Source organism: Moschus berezovskii, chromosome Y (assembly GCF_049115385.1).
Source record: "Moschus berezovskii isolate FMDL1 chromosome Y, NW_MosBer_1.0, whole genome shotgun sequence".
Lineage (NCBI taxonomy): Eukaryota > Metazoa > Chordata > Mammalia > Artiodactyla > Moschidae > Moschus > Moschus berezovskii.
Window position 1 is genome coordinate 19,928,220 of NC_142489.1, and position 24,845 is coordinate 19,953,064.

At 39.9% G+C, this 24,845-nt stretch overlaps 1 pseudogene; it reads left to right on the forward strand.

Moving 5' to 3' along the window:
* Positions 1-18,361: 18,361 nt before the first annotated feature.
* Positions 18,362-20,985, forward strand: LOC148773076 (heat shock transcription factor, Y-linked-like; annotated as a pseudogene).
* Positions 20,986-24,845: the final 3,860 nt, after the last annotated feature.

Sequence of the window (24,845 nt, forward strand, 5' to 3'; positions counted from 1 at the left end):
TGATAATTTGGGACCAACTGCAAGCCTGCAAGACCCATTTTATTAATTAATTGAAATGCTGTTGTTCTGTTCAAACATGGCCACTAAGCCATTTTTGATTCTTTGTATCCCCTTGGACTCTAGCAAAAGACGCCTCTCTGGGCCTCACTGTCTCACATAGTTTTCCAGAGACCATGTTTTTTGCATCATTGATGATCTGCAAATATCTCATCCTCTCTCACTCACTGATCCTCCTGCTTTCAACATTTTCTAAAGATCAGGGTCTTTTCTAATGAGTCAGCTCTTTGACTCAGGTGGACAAAGCTTCAGGGTTTTACTTTCAGCATCAATCCTTCCAATGAGTCTTCAAAGTCGATTTTCTTTACAATTCATTTGTTTGGTATTCCTGCAGTTCAAAAGAATCTCACAAGTCTTCCCCAGAAGAGCAGTTCACAATTAATAAACCCTTGGTGTTCTCACATCTGTACATACCTTTGGAAAGACTGTAGATATGACTCTATGGGCCTCTGTGGGCCAAGTCACGTTCTAGTTTTTAAAGACACTTTCTAGCACCACATGATTAGCATGTGAGATGAGAGCAATTATGCTGTAGTTTGAGCATTCTTTGGCATTACCTTTCCTAGGGATTGGAATGAAAACTGACCTTTTCCAGTCCTGTGGCCACCGCTGAGTTTTTCAGATTTGCTGACATATCGAGTGTAGAACGTTCACAGCAACAATTTCCAGGATTTGAAATAGCTCAAATGGAATTCCATCACCTACACTAACTTTGTGCATAGTGACGTGAGAGACGTCGGTTCCAGCGGTGCAGACGCGAGAGACACTGGCTCTGGCACAACCGACCACACGCAGAAGCATGGCCGAGAAGAGCTACCCCATGCCCAAGGTCAGGGCGGTGGCTGAGAGCAGCTGTCCCATGCCCAGGAGGCAGTGGCTGCGCGGGCACAGGAAGGCCGAGAGGAGCTACTCCAAATTCAAGGTCAGGAGGGGTGGCCTTGAGGAGATACCCCTCGTCCAGTGTAAGGTACAGCAGCGTCACTTTGCTGGAGCAGCTGTGAAGAGATATTCCACGACCAAGGTAAGTGAAAACCAAATAAGACGGTAGGTATTGGGAGGGGGCATTAGAGGGCAGACACAAGGAAAACATAATCACAAAAAAATTGGTGATCTGATCATATGGACCACAGTCCTGTCTATCTCAATGATATTAAGCCATGCCAGGTGGGGCCACCCACGACGGACGGGTCATGGTGGAGAGGTCTCTGACAGAATGTGGTAAACTGGAGAAGGGAATGGCAAACCACTTCAGTATACTTGCCTTGAGAACCCCATGAACAGTATCAAAAGGCAAAATGATAGGATACAGAATAAAGAATTCCCAGGGTTGGTAGGTGCCCAGTATGCTACTGGTGATCAGTGGAGAAATAACTCCTGAAAGAATGAAGCGATAGAGCCAAAGCGAAACAATACCCAGTTGTGGATGTGACTGATGATAGAAGCAAGGTCCGATGCTGCAAAGAGCAATATTGCATAGGAACATGGAATGTTAGGTCCATGAATCAAGACAAATTGGAAGTGGTGAAACAGGAGATGACAAGAGTGAACGTCGACATTCTAATAATCAGTGAACTAAAATGGACTGGAATGGGTGAATTTAACTCAGATGACAATAATATCTACTACTGGGGGCAGGAATCCCTTAGAAGAAATGAAGTAGCCATCATAATCAACGAAAGAGTCAAAAATGCAGTACTTGGATGAAATCTTAAAAACGACAGAATGATTTCTGTTCGTTTCCAAGGCAAACTATTCAATATTACCGTAATCCAAGTCTACTCCCCAACCAGTAATGCTGAAGAAACCGAAGTTGAACGATTCTATGAAGACCTACCAGATCTTTTAGAACTAACACCCCCAAAAGATGTCCTTTTCATATAGGGGACTGGAATGCAAAAGTAGGAAGTCAAGAAACACCTGAAGTAACAGGCAAATTTGGCCTTGGAGCACGGAATGAAGCAGGGCAAAGTCTAATAGAGTTTTGTCAAGAGAACGCACTGGTCAGAGCAAACAAACGCTTCCAACAGCAGAAAAGAAGACTCTACACATGGACATCACCAGATGGTCAAAACCGAAATCAGATTGATTATATTCTTTGCAGCCAAAGATGGATAATCTCTATTCAGTTAGCAAAAAAAAAAGATCAGGAGCTGACTGTGGCTCAGATCACGAACTCTTTATTGCCAAATTCAGACTTAAGTGGAAGAAAGTAGGGCAAACCACTAGACCACTCAGATATGACGTAAGTCAAATCCCTTATGATTATACAGTGGAAGTGAGAAATAGATTTAAGGGACTAGATCTGATAGAGTGCCTGGTGAACTCTGGACGGAGGTTAATGACATTGTACGGGAGACAGGGACAAAGATAATCCCTATGGAAAATAAATGCAAAAAAGCAAAATGACTGTCTGAGGAAGCCTTGCAAATAACTGTGAAAAAAAAAGAAGTGAAAGGCAAGGGAGAAAAGGAAAGATATAAACATCTGAATGCAGATTTCCAAAGAATAGCAAGGAGAGATAAGAAAGCATTCCTCAGCGATCAATGCAGAGAAATAGAGGAAAACAACAAATTAGGAAAAACAAGAGATTTTTTCAAGAAAATTAGAGATATTAAAGGAAAATTTCATGCAAAGATGGGTTCAGTAAAGGACAGAATTGGTATGGACCTAACAGAAGCAGAAGATATTAAGAAGAGGTGGCAAAAATACACAGAAGAACTGCACATAAAAGATCTTCAATATCAATATAATCACGATGGTGTGATCACTCACCTGAAACCAAACATCTTGGAATGTGAAGTCAGTGGGCGTTAGAGAGCATCACTACGAATAAAGCTGGTGGAGGAGATGGAATTCCAATTGAGCTACCTCAAACCCTGAAAGATGATGCTGTAAAAGTGTTGCACTCAATATGCCAGGAAATTTGGAAAACTCAGCAGTGGCCACAGGACTGGAAAAGGTCAGTCTTCATTCCAATCCCAAAGTAAAGGAATGCCAAAGAATGATCAAACGACCGCACAACTGAACTCATCTCACACGCTAGTAAAGTCATGCTCAAAATTCTCCAGGCCAGGCTTCAGCAATATGTGAACCGTGAAATTCCAGATATTCAAACAGGTTTTCGAAAAGGCAGAGGAACCAGAGATCAAATTGCCAACATCCGCTGGATCATGAAAAAAGCAAGAGAGTTCCAGAAAAACATCTATTTCTGCTTCATTGACTATGCCAAAGCCTTTAACTTTGTGGATCACAATAAACTGTGGAACGTTCTGAAAGAGATGGGAATACCAGATCACCTGACCTGCGTCTTGAGAAACATGTATGCAGATCAGGAAGCAACAGTCAGAACTGGACATGGAACAGCAGACTGGTTGACAGCAGACAGCAAATAGGAAAAGGAGTACGTCAAGGTTGTATATTATCACCCTGCTTATTTAACTTATATGCAGAGTACATCATGAGGAACGCTGGGCTGGAAGAAGCACAAGCTGGAATCAAGATTGCCGGGAGAAATATCAATAACCTCAGATATGCAGATGACACCACCCTTATGGCAGAACGTGAAGAGGAACTCAAAAGCCTCTTGATGAAAGTGAAAGAGGAGAGTGAAAAGTTTGGCTTGAAACTCAACATTCAGAAAACGAAGATCATGGCATCTGGTCCCATCACTTCATGGGAAATAGATGGAGAAACAGTGGAAATAGTGTCAGATTTTATTTTCTTGGGCTCCAAAATCACTGCAGATGCTGATTGCAGTCAGGAAATTAAAGGACACTAACTCCTTGAAAGGAAAGTTATGACCAGCCTAGATAGCATATTAAAAACCAGAGACATTACTTTGCCAACCAACGTCCGTCTAGTCAAGGCTATGCATTTTCCGAGTGGTCATGTATGGATGTGAGCGTTGGACTGTGAAGAAAGCTGATCACCTAAGAATTGATGCTTTTGAACTGTGGTGCTGGGGAAGACTCTTGAGAGTCTCTTGGACGGCAAGGAGATCCAACCAGTCCATTCTAAAGGAGATCAATCCTGGGTGTTCATTGGAAGGACTGATGCTAAAGCTGAAACTGCAATAATTTGGCCACCTCATGTGACGAGTTGACTCATTTGAAAAGAGTCTGATGCTGGGAGGGATTGGGGGTGGGAGGAGATGGGGACAACAGAGAATGAGATGGCTGAATGGCATCACCGACTCGATTGACATGACTTTGGGTGAACTCCAGGAGTTGGTGATGGACATGGAAGCCTGTCATGCTGTGGTTCATGGGGTCGCAAAAAGTCGACATGACTGTGTGACTGAACTGAACTGAATTGAACTGACGCTTCCTAAGGCCCACTTGTCTTCACATTCCAGGATGTCTGACTCTAGGTGAGTGATCACACCATTGTGATATTCTGGGTCCTGAAGATCTTTTATGTACAGTTCTTCTGTGTATTCTTGCCACCTCTTCTTAATATCTTCTGCTTCTCTTTGGTTCCTAACATTTGTGTCGTTTATTGAACCCAGCTTTGCATAAAATGTTCCCTCATTATCTCTAATTATCCTGCAGATATCTCTAGTCTTTCCCATTCTATTGCTTTCCTCCATTTCTTTGCACTGATCACTGAGGAACTGTTTTTTATTTCTCCTTGCTCTTCTTTGAAACTCTACATTCAAATGAGTATAAATGTCCTTTTCTTCTGTACTTTTCACTTCCCTTCTTTTCACAGCTATTTGTAAGGCCTCAGTAAGCCATTTTGCTTTTTTCATTTCTTTTTCTTGGGGATGATCTTGATTCCTGTCTCCTGTACAATATCATGAACCTTCATCCATAATTTATCAGGCACCCACTCTGTCAGATCTAGTCCCTTAAATCTACTTCTCACTTTCAATGTATAGTCATAAACAATTTGCCTTATGTCATACATGAATGGTATAGGGGTTTTCTCCACTTTATTCAATTTCAGTCTGAGTTTTGCAACAAGGAGTTCTTGATCTGTGTCACAATCAGCTCCTGGTCTTGTTTTTCTGTCTGTATAGAGATTCTCCATCTTTGACTGAAAGAATAAAATAAATCTGATTTCAGTGTCGAAAATTTGGTGATGTCTTCTCTCTCTCATTTGTTTGGCCAGATTAGTAAAAAATGGCTTAAATTATATTTTGACCAAAAAGAAAATTGGGAAAATTTCCAATCCTAAAGCCATGTAAATGATATTTACCATAGATTTATAACATATTTTACTCAAGGATCATAATTTCTGTTACTATGTAAGTTTTTAAAACTACGAATGGAAGGGGATTATTTGATACTGTTTACATTTTATGATTAAAGGAATCCATTTTTCTTTGTTTTTCTGATTTATTTTGGTTGAAAGAGTTACGAAATATTTTCCCCCCCTTTGGTTTTAGTTTAAGTTCTATTATAACCCTATTTTGAACGACGTTATGCTCACATTTACTGAGAATCAAACGAAGAGTTGATCGTAAACATGTCTCTACAGCATCTTCATTAATCCGAAATAAGAAGAAGCATGTTAAAGCAACGGGTAATATGGATAACCATAACTCTGACTTCCATTCTGAAACTAGAGAACCGAATGTATTTTCAGCCTGCAGAAGTTTAAGTGCGCCATTTATACTAAAGCGTTCTGCCATCCATATAGTTGTTGATACAAGTGCCCTAACTTGGAATTATTTCTCTTCTCCATCATCAATATCAGTTAGACCACAGAAGCATATTGTGATACATTACCCTGCTGTTTCTCTTACTGTTTTTTAATGGAAGGGTAATTGTTTTACTGAATTTTTCTGTATTCTGTCAGAACTCAAAATAAATCAGGCCTAGATATACATATATCCCCTCCCTTTCGAAACACCCTCCCATCTCCCTCTCCATCCCACAATCCAAGTTGAGCATTTTTCACTGGGTTTCACTTAGCAACTGCTCTAAATCAAATGGCTGCAATGTCTACTTGACATACTTTGGCAGCCATGTCTACTTTTATTTTGCACTACCACATCGTATCTCCATTAGGACACAGTGATTTTGGACTGAGGGTGGGAATGTCTACCTTTCCAGGTGTGTAGGGTAATGTGTCAGCCCATGACAAACCTTTTCCTTAACTACAACAGGCAGGACATTCATGTTTCCCAGAATTTTGTAACAATTCCGTGTGTCTCCAGAGGGGTGCTGAACTCATGTTTTGACCCTCCTGACCTATGTGAACTGAGCATGAACCAAGGAAGACATGGTTAACAACTGGCAGCCTGCTCAGAGCTTGGTGGGAGATGCGGTCTCTGGGGCTGATATAACAGCAGCCTCTTTCCTTCTGCCTCTAACTGATGCAAACATTCCTCTCTGCTTCCATGGAGGACAGGGCCATAAATGGCAGCCTTGTTGCACATCTTTGATATTTTGTAAAAGACTCTTGAGAGTCCCTTGGACTGCAAGGAGATCCAACCAGTTCATTCTAAAGGAAATCAATCTTGGGTGTTCATTGGAAGGACTGATGCTAAAGCTGAAACTGCAATACTTTGGCCACCTCATGAGAAGTGTTGACTCACTGGAAGACTCTGATGTTGGGAGGGATTGGAGGCAGAAGGAGAAGGGGACGTCAAAGAATGAGATGGCTGGATTTCATCACCAACTCTATGGACATGAGTTTGAGTGAAGTCCGGGAGTTGTCTATGGACAGGGAGGCCTGGTGTGCTGTGATTCATGGAGTCGCAAAAAGTCAGACACAACTGAGCCATTGAAATGAACTGAACTGAACTGAACTGAATGTGCAATCTTTGGTTCCGTGAGTGTTTGTTTTCACTATGTGGACATAGAGAATTCTCTCAAGAAAGGTTTTATTTTTGCATTTTTGTCTCTGGGGTGCCCATGGTTTAGGTTGCTACATCACCTTAGACCAATCAGATCATCCTCAGCGCATTAAGGCTGGGTCCTCATCATAGAGCAGATGATATAGTCTGGGCATCCCTCGCAGGTCCACTTCAATGATGGTGAACAGGAGTATCTGAGTTTTTTCTCTGCTGGAAATTACAGTTAGGCACATTTGCTTTTGTTTTTCTTTCCCTTGGTTATGTTGTTCTAACGATACCAGAGTCCTCCACTGTCACTGTCCTGAGAGGGTTTACAATTGTCTGCAAGCTTCTCCTCATTTACAACTTCCTCTCCAATATCAGCCTCAGCCCCTAAATACTTTGTCTCTCTTTGTGTCTCTTTTATTTTTTCCTACCTCCTTTTCAAAGGAAAACATGTTTGACTTCTGGGTATCTTGGGCCATTCAACAGTGTTCACAATTTGTTTGCTGGAAGTTCTTCCATGTGCAGTCGATGATTAGATAAATTTGTTGGGGAGAGAGTGGTCTTGTCCTCCTATTCCTCTGATATATTGGGACCAACTGCCAACCTACAAGACCCATTTTATAAACTGAAATGCTATTGTTCTTCAGCCACTAAGCCATGTTTGATTCTTTGTAACCCCTTGGACTCTAGCACAAGAGGTCTGTTTGTTCCTCACTGTCTCGCATAGTTTCCCCGAGACCATGTTCTTTGCATCACTGATGCTCTTCAAATGTCTTATCCTCTGTCACCCACTGATCCTCCTGCTTTCAACATTTTCTAAAGATCAGGGTCTTTTCTAATGAGTCAGCTCTTTGGCTCAGGGGACAAAGGTTCAGGGCTTTATTTTCAGCATCAGTCCTTCCAATGAGTCTTCAAAGTTGATTTTCTTTACAATTCATTTGTTTGGTGTTCCTGCAGTTCAAAAGAATCTCACAAGTCTTCCCCAGAAGAGCAGTTCACAATCAGTAATCCCTTGGTGTTCTCAGATCTGTACATACCTTTGGAAAGACCGTAGATATGACTCTATGGGCCTCTGTGGGCCAAGTCTCGATTTAGTTTTTAAAGACACTTTCTAGCACCTCACGATTAGCATGTGAGATGAGAGCAATTATGCTGTAGTTTGAGTATTCTTTGGCATTACCTTTCCTAGGGATTGGAATGAAAACTGATCTTTTCCAGTCCTGTGGCCACCGCTGAGTTTTTCAGATTTGCTGACATATTGAGTGTAGCATGTTCACACCATCATCTTCCAGGATTTGAAATAGCTCAACTGGAATTCCATCACCTACACTAGCTTTGCTTATAATGATGCTTCCTAAGGCCCACTTGTGTTCACATTCCAGGATGTCTGACTCTAGGTGAGTGAACAAACTATTGTGATTTTTCGGGTCCTGAAGATCTTTTATGTACAGTTCTTCTGTGTATTCTTGCCACCTCTTCTTAATATCTTCTGCTTCTCTTTGGTTCCTAACATTTGTGTCCTTTATTGAGCCAACCTTTGCATGAAATGTTCCCTCAGTATCTCTAATTATCCTGAAGATATCTCTAGTTTTTCTCATTCTATTGCTTTCCTCCATTTCTTTGCATTGATCACTGAGGAACTCTTTCTTATTTCTCCTTGCTCTTCTTTGAAACTCTACATTCAAATGGGTATAAATTTCATTTTCTCCTGTGCTTTACACTTCCTCTCTTTCTCAGCCATTTGTAAGGCCTCCTCAGACAGCCATTTTGCTTTTTTTGCATTTCTTTTTCTCGGGATGATCTTGATTCCTGTCTCCTGTACAATGTCATGAACCTAAACCCATAATTTATCAGGCACCCTCTCTGTCAGATCTAGTCCCTTAAAACTATTTCTCACTTCCACTGTATAGTCATAAATGAATTGACTTATGTCATACATGAATGGTATAGGGGTCTTCTCCACTTTCTTCAATTTCAGTCTGAGTTTTGCAACAAGGACTTCATGATATGTGTCACAATCAGCTCCTGGTCTTGTTTTTCTGTCTGTATAGAGATTCTCCATCTTTGACTGAAAGAATAAAATCAATCTGATTTCAGTGTTGAGCATTTGGTGATGTCTTCTCTTTGCCATTTTTTTGGCCAGATTAATAAAAATGACCTCTATTTTGACCATAAGAAAAAAAAAAGAGGGGTGGGGAGTTCAAATCCTAAAGCCACTTAAATGATATTTACCATAGATTTATAACATATTTTACTTGAGGATCATAATTTCTACGACTATGTAAGTTTGTAAAATTACTAATGGAAGGGAATTGTTTGATACTATTTACATTTTATGATTAAAGGAGTACATTTTTCTTTGTCTTTCTGATTTATCTTGGTTAAAAGAGTTACGAAATATCTCCCCCCTCCCCTTTGGTTTTCGTTTCAGTTCTATCATAATCATATTTTGAATGAGGTTATCCTCACATTTACTAAGAATCAAAAGAACAGTTGATCATAAACGTGTCTCTACAGTATCTTCATTAGTCCGAGACAAGAAGAAGAAGCATGTTAAAGCAACAGGTATTATGGATGGTCATAACTCTGACTTCAATCCTGGAACTAGAGAAGAGAATGTAATTTCAGCCTGCAGAAGTTTAAGTGTGCCATTGATACTAAACAGTTCTACCATCCAGATATTTGCTGATACAAGTGCCTCTCCATCATCAATTTGGGTTAGACCACAGGAGCATATTGTGATACATCACCCTGTTGTTTCTCTTATTATTATTATTTTAATGGAAGGGTAATTGTTTTACCGAATTTTACTGTATTCTGTCAGAACTCAAAATAAAACAGCCATCAGTTCAGTTCAGTTCAGTTCACTCAGTCGTGACTGACTCTTTGCGACCCCATGAATCATAGCATGCCAGGCCTCCCTGTCCATCACCAACTCCAGGAGTTCACTCAAACTCATGTCCATTGAGTCGGTGATGCCATCCAGCCGTTTAATTCTCTGTCGTCCCCTCTCCTCCCACCCCCAATCCCTCCCAGAATCAGACTCTAGATATATATATATCCCCTCCCTTTCGGAACAGCCTCCCATCTCCCTCTTCATCCCACAATCTAGGTGGAGCATTGTTCACGGGGTTTCACCTAGCAGCTGCTAGAAATCAAATGGCTGCAGTGTCTACTTGTCATACTTTGGCAGCTATGTCTACTTCTATTTTGCAATAGCAGATCGTATCTCCATTATGCAACAGTGATTTTGGACTGAGGTTGGGAACTTCTACCTTTCCAGGTGTGTACGGTCTTGTGGTAGCCCATGACCAACCTTTTCCTTAACTACAACAGGCAGGCCATTCATGTTTCCCAGTACCGGGTATCTCTGATACATTGTTGCCTCTCATTCTAGGTCAATATATCAACCATCTTCATTATTTAAAAATCATCCTAATACAACTGGTGTACCAAATAGGTGTCAGATATTGCATGATACTAAAGATTAAAATTAAAGTTGGGAGATGTCAACAAATTCCTACAGTTCTCTTATTTGAAGAATAAAGTTATATGTTCATTTTCATAGTGTCAATTTCATTTTGAAATAATTAAGAGTAAATGAGTATTTCAGTTCCTGGACATTTTGCTCTGCTTTAATATAAAATTTTCTGTTCAAGGAAACATTCAGTATGCATCCTAGGTAGGTTACACCTAATGAATTGTTTGATAAAATAGAAAATGTAAACAAAATGAAACGGCAAAATGTAAATAAATTGACTGCTGAAATCATCCAGGCAGAACTGACTGGGTGTCTAAGTTAGGATGGTATGGGAGAAGGAACAGATACAAATCAAATTTAGTAACAGCAAATGAGCATATATATCTTAATTCTTTCTCAGTTTTATTATATTATGCCAGTCATTGCAAAGAAAGCTAAGAGGTTAGACAGAAGCTTTTCTTCATTAAAAAAAATATATATATATATATATATATATGTGTGTGTGTGTGTGTGTGTGTGTGTGTGTGTGTGTGTGTGTTTCCCTTGAAAATGTAGATGTAGCCTACTCGATAATCATGATCATTCTCATATTATGACTGGGATACCAATGATAAAATGACATAGTCAAAGATTGCACCACAGTCAGCAAAACATAGGCATTTTACAAGTTGTATTAAAAAGGGTCATTATTGCTCTGTTCTACATATATCATGCCTTTATTTCCTCCCACCAACACACCACCCTATATTTCTTAATGTATATTTTGATGTTGCTTTGCTATTCCTACAAAGATATACTTGAATCCTTGTGGTGAATGCAGCATCTCAGCAGGGTAATCAGTTCTTGGAAGACATGACATTTCTTTCCCTTACTAGCTTCATTATCTATCTGTTTCACAGAATTTCTAGAGCTACAGTCAGGAAACATATTTTCAGTCATAATAAGCCATATTTCACAACTTTTCCTAAACACTTGCTGGGGAATGGAAAGAACCTGTCTTCCTTCCTACCAAGTTAACCACAAATATCCAGTTCTTCTATGTGTTGTATCTGTACTCAAGTTGCCTTATGTATCTTTCACATCAGCTAAGACATAGTGCCTGCAAAATGAAGTATTTTAAGTATTTCCTGAATGAGCAATGAAAGGTGCTAAATAAATTAGCAGTCAAAAGCTATATACATTACATAACAACATCCCATAACCTTCAACATTTCCATCATTCAGTTCAGTTCACTTCAGTTCACTTCAGGCCCTCAGTCGTGTCTAAGTCTTTGAAACCCCATGAATCACAGCATGCCAGGCTTCCCTGTCCATCACCAACTCGCAAAGTTCATTCAAACCCACCTCCTTCGAGTAGGTGATACCATCCAGCCATCTCATTCTCTGCCGTCCCCTTCTCCTCCTGCCACCAATTCCTCCCAATATCAGAGTCTTTTCCAGTGAATCAACTCTTCACATGAGGTGGCCAAAATATTGGAGCTTCAGCATTGACATCAGTCTTTCCAATGAATATCCAGGACTGATCTCCTTTACAATGGACTGGTTGGTTTTCCTTGCAGTCCAAAGGACTCTTAAGATCTTATCCAAAACCACAGTTAAAAAACATCAATTCTTCAGCTATCAGCTTTCTTCACAGTCTAACTCTCACATCCGTACATGACCCCTGGAAAAAACATAGCCCTGGCTAGACGGACCTTTGTTGGCAAAGTAATGTCTCTGCTCTTTTATATGGTCTCTAGGTTGATCATAACTTTTCTTCCAAGGAGTAATCTTTTAATTTCATGGCCGCAATCAGCATCTGCAGTGATTTTGGAGGCCAAAAATAAAGTTTGACACTGTTTCCAATGTTTCCCCATCTATTTCACATGACGTGATGGGACCAGATGCCATGATCTTAGTTTTCTGAATGTGGAGCTTCAAGCCAACTTTTTCACTCTCCTCTTTCAATTTCATCGAGAGGCTTTTTAGTTCCTCTTCACTTTCTGCCATAAGCGTGGTGTCATCTGCATATTAGAGGTTATTAATATTTCTCCCAGCAATCTTGATTCCAGCCTGTGCTTATTCCAGACAAGCTTTACTTATGATGTACTCTGCATAGAAGTTAAATAGGCAGGGTAACAATATACAACTTTAACACACTCCTTTTCCTATTTGGAACGAGTCCGTTGTACATTGTCCAGTTCTAACAGTTGCCTCCTGACCTGCATACAGGTTCCTCAAGAGGCAGGTCAGGTGGTCTGGTATTCCCATCTCTTTCAGAATATTCCACAGTTTGTTGTGATCCACACAAAGGTTTGGCATAGTCAATGAAGAAGAAATAGATGTTTTTCTGGAACTCTCTTACTTTTTCCATGATCCAGCTGATGTTGGTAATTTGATCTCTGGTGCCTCTGTCTTTTCTAAAACCAGTTTGATCATCTGGAAATTCATGGTTCACGTATTGCTGAAGCCTGGCTTGGAGAATTTTGAGCATATTTTACTAGTGTGTGAGATGAGTACAATTGAGCAGTCATTTGAATATTCTTTGGCATGGCCTTTCTTTAGGATTGGAATGAAGAATGACATTTTCCAGTCCTGTGGCCACTGCTGAGTTTTCCAAATTTGCTGGCATATTGAGTGCAGCACTTTCACAGTATCACCTTTCTGGATTTGAAGTAGCTCAAATGGAATTCTGTCACGTCCACTAGCTTTGTTCGTAGTGATGCTTTCGGCCGACTTGTCTTCACATTCCAAGATGTCTGGCTCTAGGTCAGTGATCACACCATCGTGACTATCTTGGTTGTGAAGACCTTTTTTTGTACAGTTCTTCTGTGTATTATTGTCACCTCTTCTTAATATCTCCTGCTTCTCTTAGGTCCATACTCTTTCTCTCCTTTTTCGAGTCCACCTTGGCATGAAACGTTCCCTTGGTATCTCTAATTTTCTTGAAGAGATCTCTTGTCTTTTCTATTCTGTTGTTTTCCTTTATTTCTTTGCATTGATCGCTGAGGAAGTCTTTCTTATCTCTCCTTGCTATTCTTTGGAACTCTGCATTCAGATGCTACATCTTTCCCTTTCCCCTTTGCTTTTTGCTTTTCTTTTTTTCACAGATATTTGTAAGGCCTCCTGAGACAGCCATTTTGCTTTTTTGTATTTCTTTTCCATGGGGATGATCTTGATCCCTGTCTCCTTTACAATGTCACAAACCTCTGTCCATAGATCATCAGGCACTCTATCTCTCAGATATAGTCCCTTAAATCTATTTCTCACTTCCACTATATAATCATAAGGGATTTGGTTTAGGTCATACCTGAATGGTCTTGAGGTTTTCCCTAATTTCTTCATTTGAAGTCTGAATTTGGTAACAAGGAGTTCATGATCTGAGCCACAGTCTGTCCCTGGTCTTATTTTTGCTAACTGTATAGAATTTCTCCATCTTTGGATGCAAAGAATATAATCAATCTGATTTCGGTGTTGATGATCTGGTGATGTCCATGTGTAGAGTCTTGATTGGTGTTGTTGAAAAGGTTGTTTGCTATGACCAGTGCGTTCTCTTGGAAAAACTCTATTAGCCATTGTCCTGCTTCATTCCGTGCTCCAAGGCCAAGTTTGCCTGTTACTCCAGGTGTTTCTTGACTTCCTACTTTTTCATTCCAGTGTTCTATAATGAAAAGGACATCTTTTTAGGGTATTAGTTCTAAAAGGTCCTGTAGGTCTTCATAGAACGTTTCAACTTCGGCTTCTTCAGCGTTACTGGTTGGTGCATAGGTTTGGATTACTGTAATAGTAAATGGTATTTATTGGAAATGAACAGAGATCATTCTGTCGTTTTGGAGACTCCATTCATGTACAGCATTTCGGACTCTTTTGTTGACCATGATAGCTCCTCCCTTTCTTCTAAGGGATTCCTACCCACAGTAGTAGGTATAATGGTCGTCTGAATTAAATTCATCCATTCCAGCCCATTTTAGTTCACTGATTCCTAGAATGTCTACATTCACCTTTGCCATCTTCTCTTTGACCACTTCCAATTTGCCTTGATTCATAGACCTCACATTCCAGGTTCCTATGCAATGTTCCTCTTTGCAGCTTCGGATCTTGCTTAATCACCAGTAACATACACAACTGGGTACTGTTTTTGCTTTGGCTCCATCCCTTCACTCTTTCTGGAGTTTTTTCTCCAGTGATCAACAGGGGCATACTGGGCACATACCACCCTGGGGAATTCCTCATTCAGTATCCTATTATTTTGTCTTTTCACACTGTTCATGGAGTTCTCAAGACAAGTATACTGAAGTGGTTTGCCACTCCCTTCTCCAGTGGTCCACATTCTGTCAGACCTCTTCACCATTCCCTCCCATCTTGGGTGGCCCCACATGGCATGGCTTAGATTCTTTGAGTTAGACAAGGCTAACCATCATTGACTTTTATTTTTTACTGAGAATTTAGTAAGGTGGTGTGTCTTTATTTTAATGCAATGTATAGGTTTGTCATAGCTTTTACATCCAAAAGCAAGTGACATTTAATTTGATGACTGCAATCACTCTTCTTAGTTATTTTCGAGCCAAAGAAAATGAAGCCTGTCACTGTTTCCACATATTTCACTTGAGTTCAGTACAGTCTCAGTCGTGTCCTACTCTTTGCTACCCCATTAATTACACCACGTCAGGCCTCCCTGTCCATCACCAACTCCTGGGGTTCACTCAAACTCATGTCCATCGAATCGGTGATGCCATCCAGCCATCTCATCCTCTGCCATCCCCTTCTCCTCCTGCCTCCAATTCTCCCAGCATCAGAAGCTTTTCCAATGAGTCAGCTCTTCACATCACGTGGCCAAAGTACTGGAGTTTGAGCCTCAGCCTCAGTCCTTCCAATGAACTTCTAGAACTGATCTCCTATAGAATGGATTTGTTGGATCTCCTTACAGGGACTCTAAATAATCTTCTCCAGAACCACAGTTCAAATGCATCCGTTCTTCTGCGCTTCTTCTTTATTTTCTGCCGTAAGGGTGATGTCATCTACATATCTGTGGTTATTGATATTTTTCCCAGAAATCTTGATTCCAGCCTGTACTTCTTCCAGTCCAGAGTTACTCATGATGTACTCTGCATAGAAGTTAAATAGGCAGGGTGACAATATACAACCTTGATGTATTCCTTTTCCTATTTGAAACCTGTCTGTTGTTCCATGTCCAGTTTTAACTGTTGCTTCCTGATCTGAATACAGGTTTCTCAAGAGACAGGGCAGGTGGTCTGGTATTCCCATCTCTTTCAGAATTTTCCAGATTTTATTGTGATCCACACAGTCAAAGGCTTTGGCATAGTCAATGAAGCAGAAATAGATGTTACTCTGAAACTCTCTTGCTTTTTTCATGATTCAGAGGATGTTGGCAATTAGATCTCTGGTTCCTCTGCCTTTTCTAAAACCAGCTTGACCATCTGGAGGTTCACATATTGCTGAAGCCTGGCTTGGAGAATTTTGAGCATGACTTTACTAGCGTGTGATGTGTGTGCAATTGTGTGGTAGTTTGAGCATTCTTTGGCATTGCCTTTCTTTGGGATTGGGATGAAGAGTGACATTTTCCAGTCCTGTGGTCATTGCCGAGTTTCTCAAATTTGCTCCAAATTGAGTGCAGCTCTTTCACAGCATCATATTTCAGCATTTGAAAAAGCTTAACAGGAATTCCATCATCTCCACTAGCTTTGTTCTTTGTGATGCTTTCCAAGGCCCACTTGGCTTCACATTCCAAGATGACTGGCTCTAGGTCAGTGATCACACCTTCGTCATTATCTTGGTTGTGAAGATGTTTTTTCTACAGTTCTTCTGTGTTTTCTTGCCACCTCTATAATTTCTTCCGCTTCTCTTAGGTCCATACCATTTCTGTCCTTTATGGAGCCCATTTTGCATGAAATGTTCCCTTGTTATCTCTAATTTTCTCTCCTCTTTCACACTCTGTTGTTTTCCTCTATTTCTTTGCATTGATCACTGAGAAACATTTTCTTATCTCTCGTTGCTATTCTTTGGAAGTCTGCATTCAGATTCTTATATCTTTTTTCTCCTCAGCTTTTCCCTTCTCTTCTTGTCACAACTATTTTTAAGGCCTCCTCCGACAGCCATTTTGCTTTTTTGCATTTCTTTTCCATGGGGATTGTCTTGGTCCCTGTCTCCTGTACAAGGTCTTGAACCTTCATCCATAGTTCATCAGTCACTCTATCAGATCTAGTCCCTTAAATCTATTTCTCATTTCCACTGTATAATCATAAGGGATTTGATTTAGGCCATATTTGAATGGTTTAGTGATTTTCCCTACTTTCTTCAATTTAAGTCTGAATTTGGTAATAAGGAGTTCATGATCTGAAACACACTCAGCTCTGGTCTTGTTTTTGCTAACTTTATAGAATTTCTTCACTTTGGCTGCAAAGAATATAATCAATCTGTTTTTGGTGTTGACCATCTGGTGATGTCCATGTGTAGAGGCTTCTGTTGTTGAAAGAGGTTGTTTGATATGACCAGTGTGATCTCTCTGCAAAACTCTATTAGTCTTTGCCCTGCTGCATTCCGTGCTCCAAGGCCAAATTTGGCTGTAACTCCGGGTGTTTTTTAACTTCCTACATTTGCATTCAAGTCCCCTATAATGAAAAGGACATCATCTTTAAGTGTTAATTCTAAACGGTCTTGTAGGTCTTCATAGAACCATTAAACCTCGGCTTTTTAAGTATTACTGGTTGGGGCGTAGGCTTGGATTACTGTTGTCTTGAAATGAACAGAGATCATTCTGTTCGTTTGGAGACTGCATCCAAGTATAGCATTTCAGACTCTTTTGTTGACCATGATAACTACTCCATTTCTTCTATGGGATTCCTGCCCACAGTAGTAGATATAATGGTCATCGGAGTTAAATTTACCCATCCAGTATATTTAGTTCATTGATTCCTAGAATGTCTACGTTCACTCTTGCCATCTCCTGTTTGACCACTTCCAATTTGCGTTGATTCATGGACCTCACATTCCAGGTTCCTATGCATTATTGCTCTTTGCAGCATCGGACCTTGCTTCTATCACCAGTCACATCCACGACTTGGTACTGTTTCTGCTTTGGCTCCATCCCTTCATTTTTTCTGAAGTTAATTGTCAACTGATCTCCAGTAGCATATTGGGCACCTAGTGACGTGGGGATTTCTTAATTCAGTATCCAATATTTTGCCTTTTCATACTGTTCTTGGGGTTCTTGAGGAAAGTATACTGAAGTGGTTTGCCATTCCCTTCTCCACTGGACCACATACTGTCAGACCTCTCCGCCATGACCTGCCATTTTTGGGTGGCTCCACACAGCATGGCTTAGTTTCATTGAGTTAGACAAGGCTGTGGTCCGTGTGATCAGATTGACTGTTTTTCTGTGATCACGATTTTAATGTGTCTGCCCTCTGACACCCTCTCGCAATACGTATCATTTTATTTGGGTTTCTCTTAAATTGGTTGTGGGGTATCACTTCATTTCTGCTCCAGCAAAGCACAGCCATTGCACCTTAACTTGGACGAGGGGTGTCTCCTCACGGCTGCCCCCTCCTGATTTTGAATGTGGAGAAGATCCTCTCAGCCTTCCTGTGCCCGCACTGCCAGTGCCACTTGGACATGTGATAGCTCCTTTCGGCCGACACTCCTGGCCTCAGGAGTGGGTAGGTCATCTCAGCCACCGCTGAGAAACACTTTTATTTCAGAAACCAAATAGATTTACCGATGTGATTTATCTACATAAAAATTCATTAGGAATGAGATTTTGCAGGCTTATGGTTTTGGTTGCTATTTATGTAAGGAGACTGTATTTTAAGATTATGCTGAAGTAGACACTGGTTGAACATTACGCTTCATTTGCTAGGAGACCAGTAACTTTGTGATGTAACAGACACCCGTCCATCGCTAGGAGACCAGTGACTTTTTGAACCACTCTGATGGTCTAGGGAGTTTCTCTCTGTAGGACAGCCAAGCAGCATTTGAATTTGCAGTGTGTAAAATCAAAAAATTGAGAAACGTGTCTGAATAAAGATTTTTCTGAGATGGCACATATTTCTTCAGAAATTCAAGATGTGCCTCCTAACGATGAATGCCCTGGTTCAGAAACCTCCATCAGACCTTTGTAGGATTATGCACTTGCTGGGGATTCGGTTTTGTGATCTCTTATTGAAGAATATGCTTTTCAGGCTTTGTCTGATGAAGTTCTGATGAAAAGGCCATGTTACACATTTTCTGTCTCTGAAACACGTGAGCTGAATGATTTTCTTTCATTCACTTTTCCACAAAAATTGTATAATATTGTTGAAAGTGTTCAATTTGAATCTATTTGGTGGGATGAGAGTGGCACTTGTATTTTGATCAATGAAGAACTTTTCAGGAAAGAATTCTTGGAAAGAAAGGCACCTTTCAGAATACTTGAAACCAATAAAATGAAAAGTTAAGTTCGACAGCTTAACCTTTATGGGTTCAGTAAAAAGTGACAACTTCTTCAAAGTTCTGCTTCACTATCTGACTTTCTGGAAGAAGAAAACAACATCTCTCTTTCGAGCAAGGTATTCCAAAATTTTCACTTATTACCAATATGTAAGGTTAAATCATGTGACCTAGAAAGCATGTTACCATATGTAGCTAAAACAGAATTTAAAATTGATATAGCAAATTGTTGAAAAAGCTTTATCTTTTGAAGTTGAGAACAGGTGGAGGATATAGTATTTGATGTTTAACAAATTTTCCAGTCAACTTGAAACAAGATATGAGGCTTCAAGAAATTTAAAGTGACATTTACTCTATATATACAACATATTTTTCGTTTAAAAGCATAATTGTTCTACCATGTTAGTTGTTAAAACTAATCTGGAGGCGTTTTATTTGATGCAATTTAATTAGTATCATTAAAGGAATATTTTTTTTCTTTTTTAAATTTATTTAATTAGAGGCTGATTACTTTACAATATTGTATTGGTTTTGCCATACATTGACATGAATCTGCTCTGGATGTACATGTGTTCCCCATCTAGAACCCCCTCCAACCTCCCTCCCCATCCCATCACTCTGGTTCATCCCATGACACCAGCCCCTTGCATCCTGTATCATGCATCAAACCTGGACTTGTGATTCGTTGCACATATGATAATACACATGTTTCAATGCCATTCTCCCAAATCATCCCACCCTCGCCCTCTCCCACAGAGTGCAAAAGATTGTTCTATACATCTGTCTCTCTCTTGTTTTCTCGTGTACAGGGTTATCGTTTTCACCTTTCTAATTTCCATATATATGTGTTAGTATAATATATTGGTGTTTTTCTTTCTGCCTTACTTCATTCTGTAAAATAGGCTCCAGTTTCATCCACATCATTGGAACTGATTCAAATGTATCCTTTTTAATATACACCTTTGTTTATATGCACCATAGCTTTTTTATCCATTCAGCTGCAGATTACATCTAGGTTGCCTCCATGTCCTGGCTATTATAAACAATGCTGCGATAAATTTTGGAGTACATGTATTTCTTTCAATTCTGGTTTCCTCGGTGTGTATGCCCAAGAGTGCGTATGCTGGGTCGTATGACAGCTCTATTTCTAGATTTTTAAGGAATCTCCACACTGTTCTCCATAGTGGTTGTGCTGTTTGTTTTCCCACCAACGGTGTAAGAGGATTCTCTTTTCTCAACACCCTCTCCAGCATTTATTGCTTGTAGATTTTGGATAGAAGCCATTCTGACTCGAGTGAAATAGTACATCACTGTGGTTTTGATTTGCATTTCTCTGATTATGAGTGATGTCGAGCATCTTTTCATGTGTTTGTTAGCCATCTGTATGAAGGAATAAACTTTTATAGTTTAGCTTTTATGGCAGTTTTACCTTGGTTTATAAAGAAACTAAATAATTTTATCCTTTGACTTTAGTTACAGATCTACTATAATCCAAATTTCAAAAGAGGCTATCCTAAACTATTAGTAAGAATAAAAAGAAGAGTTGGGATTAACAATGCGTCTGCAATATCTTCATTAGTTCGAGATTGCAAGAAGCATGTTAAGGCAAGTGTCAACAGAGATGGTCGTAACTCTGATTTTCTTCCTGAAACTAGTGGAGAGAGTACATTTTCAGCCTCCACCAGTTTAAGTGTGCCTTTCATACAAAAGCCTCACACCAGCCAGATGGTCGCTAATAAAAGAGATTTAACTCTGTGTGACTTACAGTCCCCATAATCAATATCAGTTAACCAAACAGAGCAGATTTTGGAAGATCAACCTGCTGTTTTAAATCAGTTGAGCATGTTTAAGTGGCACTCACATAGCAGCTATACTCAGGTAAATGGACACGTTGAGGATTTGCCTACTATAACTACATCTGCTTCTCAGAACCACATCGTATCTCCATTACAGAGCAGTTTTTATGAACTGAGGATGGAGTATTCTAAGTTTCCAGATTAGATATTTTGATATGTCAGCACATGATAGTCTTTTTCGTAACCTTCAAAAGGGAGGCAACTCATGGCCCTCAGTGCCAACGATCACTTGTATATCTGCCTCCTCTCTTTCAAGTCAACTCATCAAGAATCATCGTTACGTGAAAACCATGCTAATTAAAATGGACCTATCTAATAAATGTCAGATTATGGAGCCTAATGAAGAACTAAAAAGCCTCTTGTTGAAAGTGAAATAGGAGAATGAAACGGTTGTCTTGAAGCTCAACATTCAGAAAGCAAAATCATGGCATTTGGTCCCATCACTTCATGGGAAATAGATGGGAAATAGATTGCTTCCCATAGTGGAAGCAATGTCAGACTTTATTTGGGGGGCTCCAAAATCACTGCAGATGCTGATTGCAGACATGACTGAAAGACGCTTGCTCCTTGGAAGGAAAGTTGTGATCGGCCTAGATAACACTGAAAAGCAGAGATATGGCTTTGTCAACCAGGGTCCGTCTAGTCAAGGCTATGGTTATTCCCGTGGTCATGTATGGATGTGAGAGTTGGACTGTGAAGAAAGCTGATCGCCAAAGAATTGATGCTTTTGAAGTGTGGTGCTGGAGAAGACTCTTGAGAGTCCCTTGGACTGCAAGGAGATACAACCAGTCCATTCTAAAGGAGATTAGTCCTGGGTGTTCATTGGAAGGACTGATGCTAAAACTGAAACTCCAGTACTTTGGCCACTTCATGCGATGAGTTGACTCACTGGAAAAGACTCTGATGTTGGGAACGATTGTGGGCAGAAGGAGAAGGGGACAACCAAGAATAAGATAGATGGATGGCATCACCGACTGGATGGACATGAGTTTGAGTGAACTCCGGGAGTTGGTGATGGACAGGAAGGCCTGGCGTGCTGTGATTCATGGGGTCACAAAGAGTCGGACACGACTGAGAGACTGACCTGAACTGAATGAACATTGAAATTTTGGGGGGAGATGTCAACGAATACCTACAATTCTTGTATTTGAACAGTAAAGTTATATGTTCATCTTCATACTTTCATTTTCTTTTTACAAACGATGAAGAGAAAAATGAGGCTTTAATAAAATGTCTGACTAGTTTACTGCACTGTTTCATAAACTCTTCAGAACAAGAAAACATTTGTTATGCATCCTAGGTCAATGACACCTGATCCAATATTTGTAAGCAAGAAAACGAGAACAAAGATAAAAGAGGTAATGGATGTAACAGGATTTCTGAAATCATCCCTGCTGAAATGAATGGGTACGTACATATGGAGTGTATGGGTGAAGGAAGAGATACAAATAAAATTAAAGCAATGGAAATGCACGGCATGTACCTTAATGCATTCATAGTTACATTATATTCTATTAGATACTGGTATAGGCTTAAAAGAGTAGACAGCTTCAGCATAGAAATTCATTATGTAATTGAAAATATATAAAATCTTGATCATCAAAATCATGATCACCACTGTACTGTCACTGTGATACCAAAGATAGCATGACATAATCAGTGACTGGCACATGGTCAGCACAAGATATGTATATTACAAGTGATATTGTATAAAGTCATTTTTGCTCTACTGTCCTTAAATGAAAGTGAAAGTGAAGTAGCTCAATCGTGTCCGACTCTTTGCGACCCCCATGGACTGTAGCCTACCATGCTCCTCTATTCATGGGATTCTCCAGGCCAGGATACTTGATTGGGTTGCCATTTCCTTCTGCAGGGATCTTCCCGACCCAGGGATTGACCCCAGGTCTCCCACATTGCACTCAGACACTTCACTGTCTGAGCCACCAGGGAAGATGCTATCCTTAAGGCACACCTTTATTTGCTGACACCAAGATTCCACCCTATATTTCCTAATGCATGTTTAGATGTTGCTCATCAGTTCCCACAGAGACAGAATAAATTCCTGGTGGTGACTGCAGCACATCAGTGTGATTAACAAGTTCTGTGAAGACATGGTATCTTTTTTCCTTAATAATTTCATTATCTTTCTCTTATACTGTGCTTCCGGAGCTACAATCACTCAACCTAATTTCAGTCATGCTAAGCCCCTTCTCACAATTTTGTCTCAACTCATTTTTGGGGTTGGAAGGAACTGTCATTTGCCCTCCTACCAAGTTGAGCCCAGATTTCAGACCCTCAGTGTCTTTTGGGTCTACTCTCTGTATCTTTCATATCAGCTAAAATTAAAGCCTGCAAATGATACATTTTAAGTACTTATTAGTTATCAATAAAGAAATGTCATAACCAATCAAATGCTATATACATAACTCAACATATTCCTATAGCCTTTGTTATTACCATAATTGGTCCTTTCCTCTTTACTGATAAATTTTTCCAAGTTGATAAATATTTGTTATATTTACACGATTGTTAAATGTGGGAATTCATATCATAAAATGACTGCGCTCTCATGAAGTTTATAAGAACCCATTCTAAGCATGTAGTTTTAGGCCCCAGTGCCCTAACATTCAAGAGTAGTTGTGGAGACATGTATGAAAAAAAAGAAGCATTAATTTTAATAGTCTAGAAAAGTCATGGAGTAAGCAGGGATTAATAGCAATGGTTGTTTCCTAATATATTTCACAATGAAATACTCTAAACAAAGTGTCTGCTTGTTGGACTATCCAGATATCATGAACACTACCTAGAAATCTTTGCAACCTCAAATTTGGGGTCATTCCTTTAGATGATGGTGGCAACATCAAGCCAGATCCCTGTTTTAGGATGGTTACCGACATAGGACATCACCAAGTTAAGTTCACCGCTCTCATTCTTGCAACTAATGAACAGTGAAATCCGTGGAATATCTGTGTAAATAAGGGAGTGATCCACAAACACACTTTTTCTTTCAATGAAAAATTACAGTCAATGTAGGTGAGAATGTCATGTTTAGAGAGGTGAGCATTTTGAAGCAATGGTAAGTGTTATTGAAACCGGTGTCCTTAGTTATGATTTCAGCCCAAAGTTCAATGCTCTTGTTTTAGATTTCAGGATTTTTATGAAACTAAAAGACTCTTACTCCTTGGAAGGAAAGTTATGATGAATCTAGATAGCATATAAAAAGCGGAGACATTACTTTGCCAACCAAAGTCTAGCTAGTCAAGGCTATGGTTTTTCCAGTGGTCATGTATGGATGTGAGAGTTGGACTGTGAAGAAAAACATCAAAGAATTGATGCTTTGGACTGTGGTGTTGAGGAAGACTCTTGAGAGTCCCTTGGATTGCAAGGAGATCCAACCAGTTCATTCTGAAGGAAATCAGTTCTTGCTGTTCATTGGAATAACTGGTGTTAAAGCTGAAACTGCAGTACTTTGGCCACCTCATGTGAAGAGCTGACTCACTGGAAAAGACTCTGATGCTGGGAGGGATTTGGGGCAAGAGCAGAAGGGGAAGACAGAGAATGAGGTGGCTGAATGGCATCACCGACTCGATGGACATGAGTTTGATTGAACTCCGGGAGTTGGTGATGGACAGGGAGGCCTGGCATGTTCGCACATTCATGGGGTCGCAAAGAGTCAGACAAGAATGAGCGACTGAACTGCCTAACTGACTGACGATGTAGTCAAATTTGCTTCCTTTGTATCAGTCCAGTTCAGTTCAGTTCAGTCGCTCAGTCGTGTCCGACTCTCCACGACCCCATGAATCATGAATTCAATTTTCTTTCATTTATTGTATTTACTTTATAATTGGTGCCTAAAATTGTAAAACTGAAAACAAAAAAATTAAGTGAGGTAAATACAGAAGATTGGAGCAAAAAGTAGAAAAACTGATGGGACAAGGTCAGTGGATGAAATTGGATGCTTAAAATATAAAAAGCAAATGTGTCACTGAAGGGCCTAAAGAGGTCAATATGACTTCAATATTGTTACACTACAACATTATTTTCATTTTATCAAATCACAGAATATTTTTTGATGCAAAATACTCTAAGATCCCATGGAATGTAGAACAAAGTTCTATCGTTTGAAACATTCTGATTTAAAATGTCACTAGAGTGAAATCATTTAACTACAAAATAGCTTCCAATATTAGGCCTAGAAACAGATAACAGAGAACTCTGCATTTCATAGGTGTCCTTC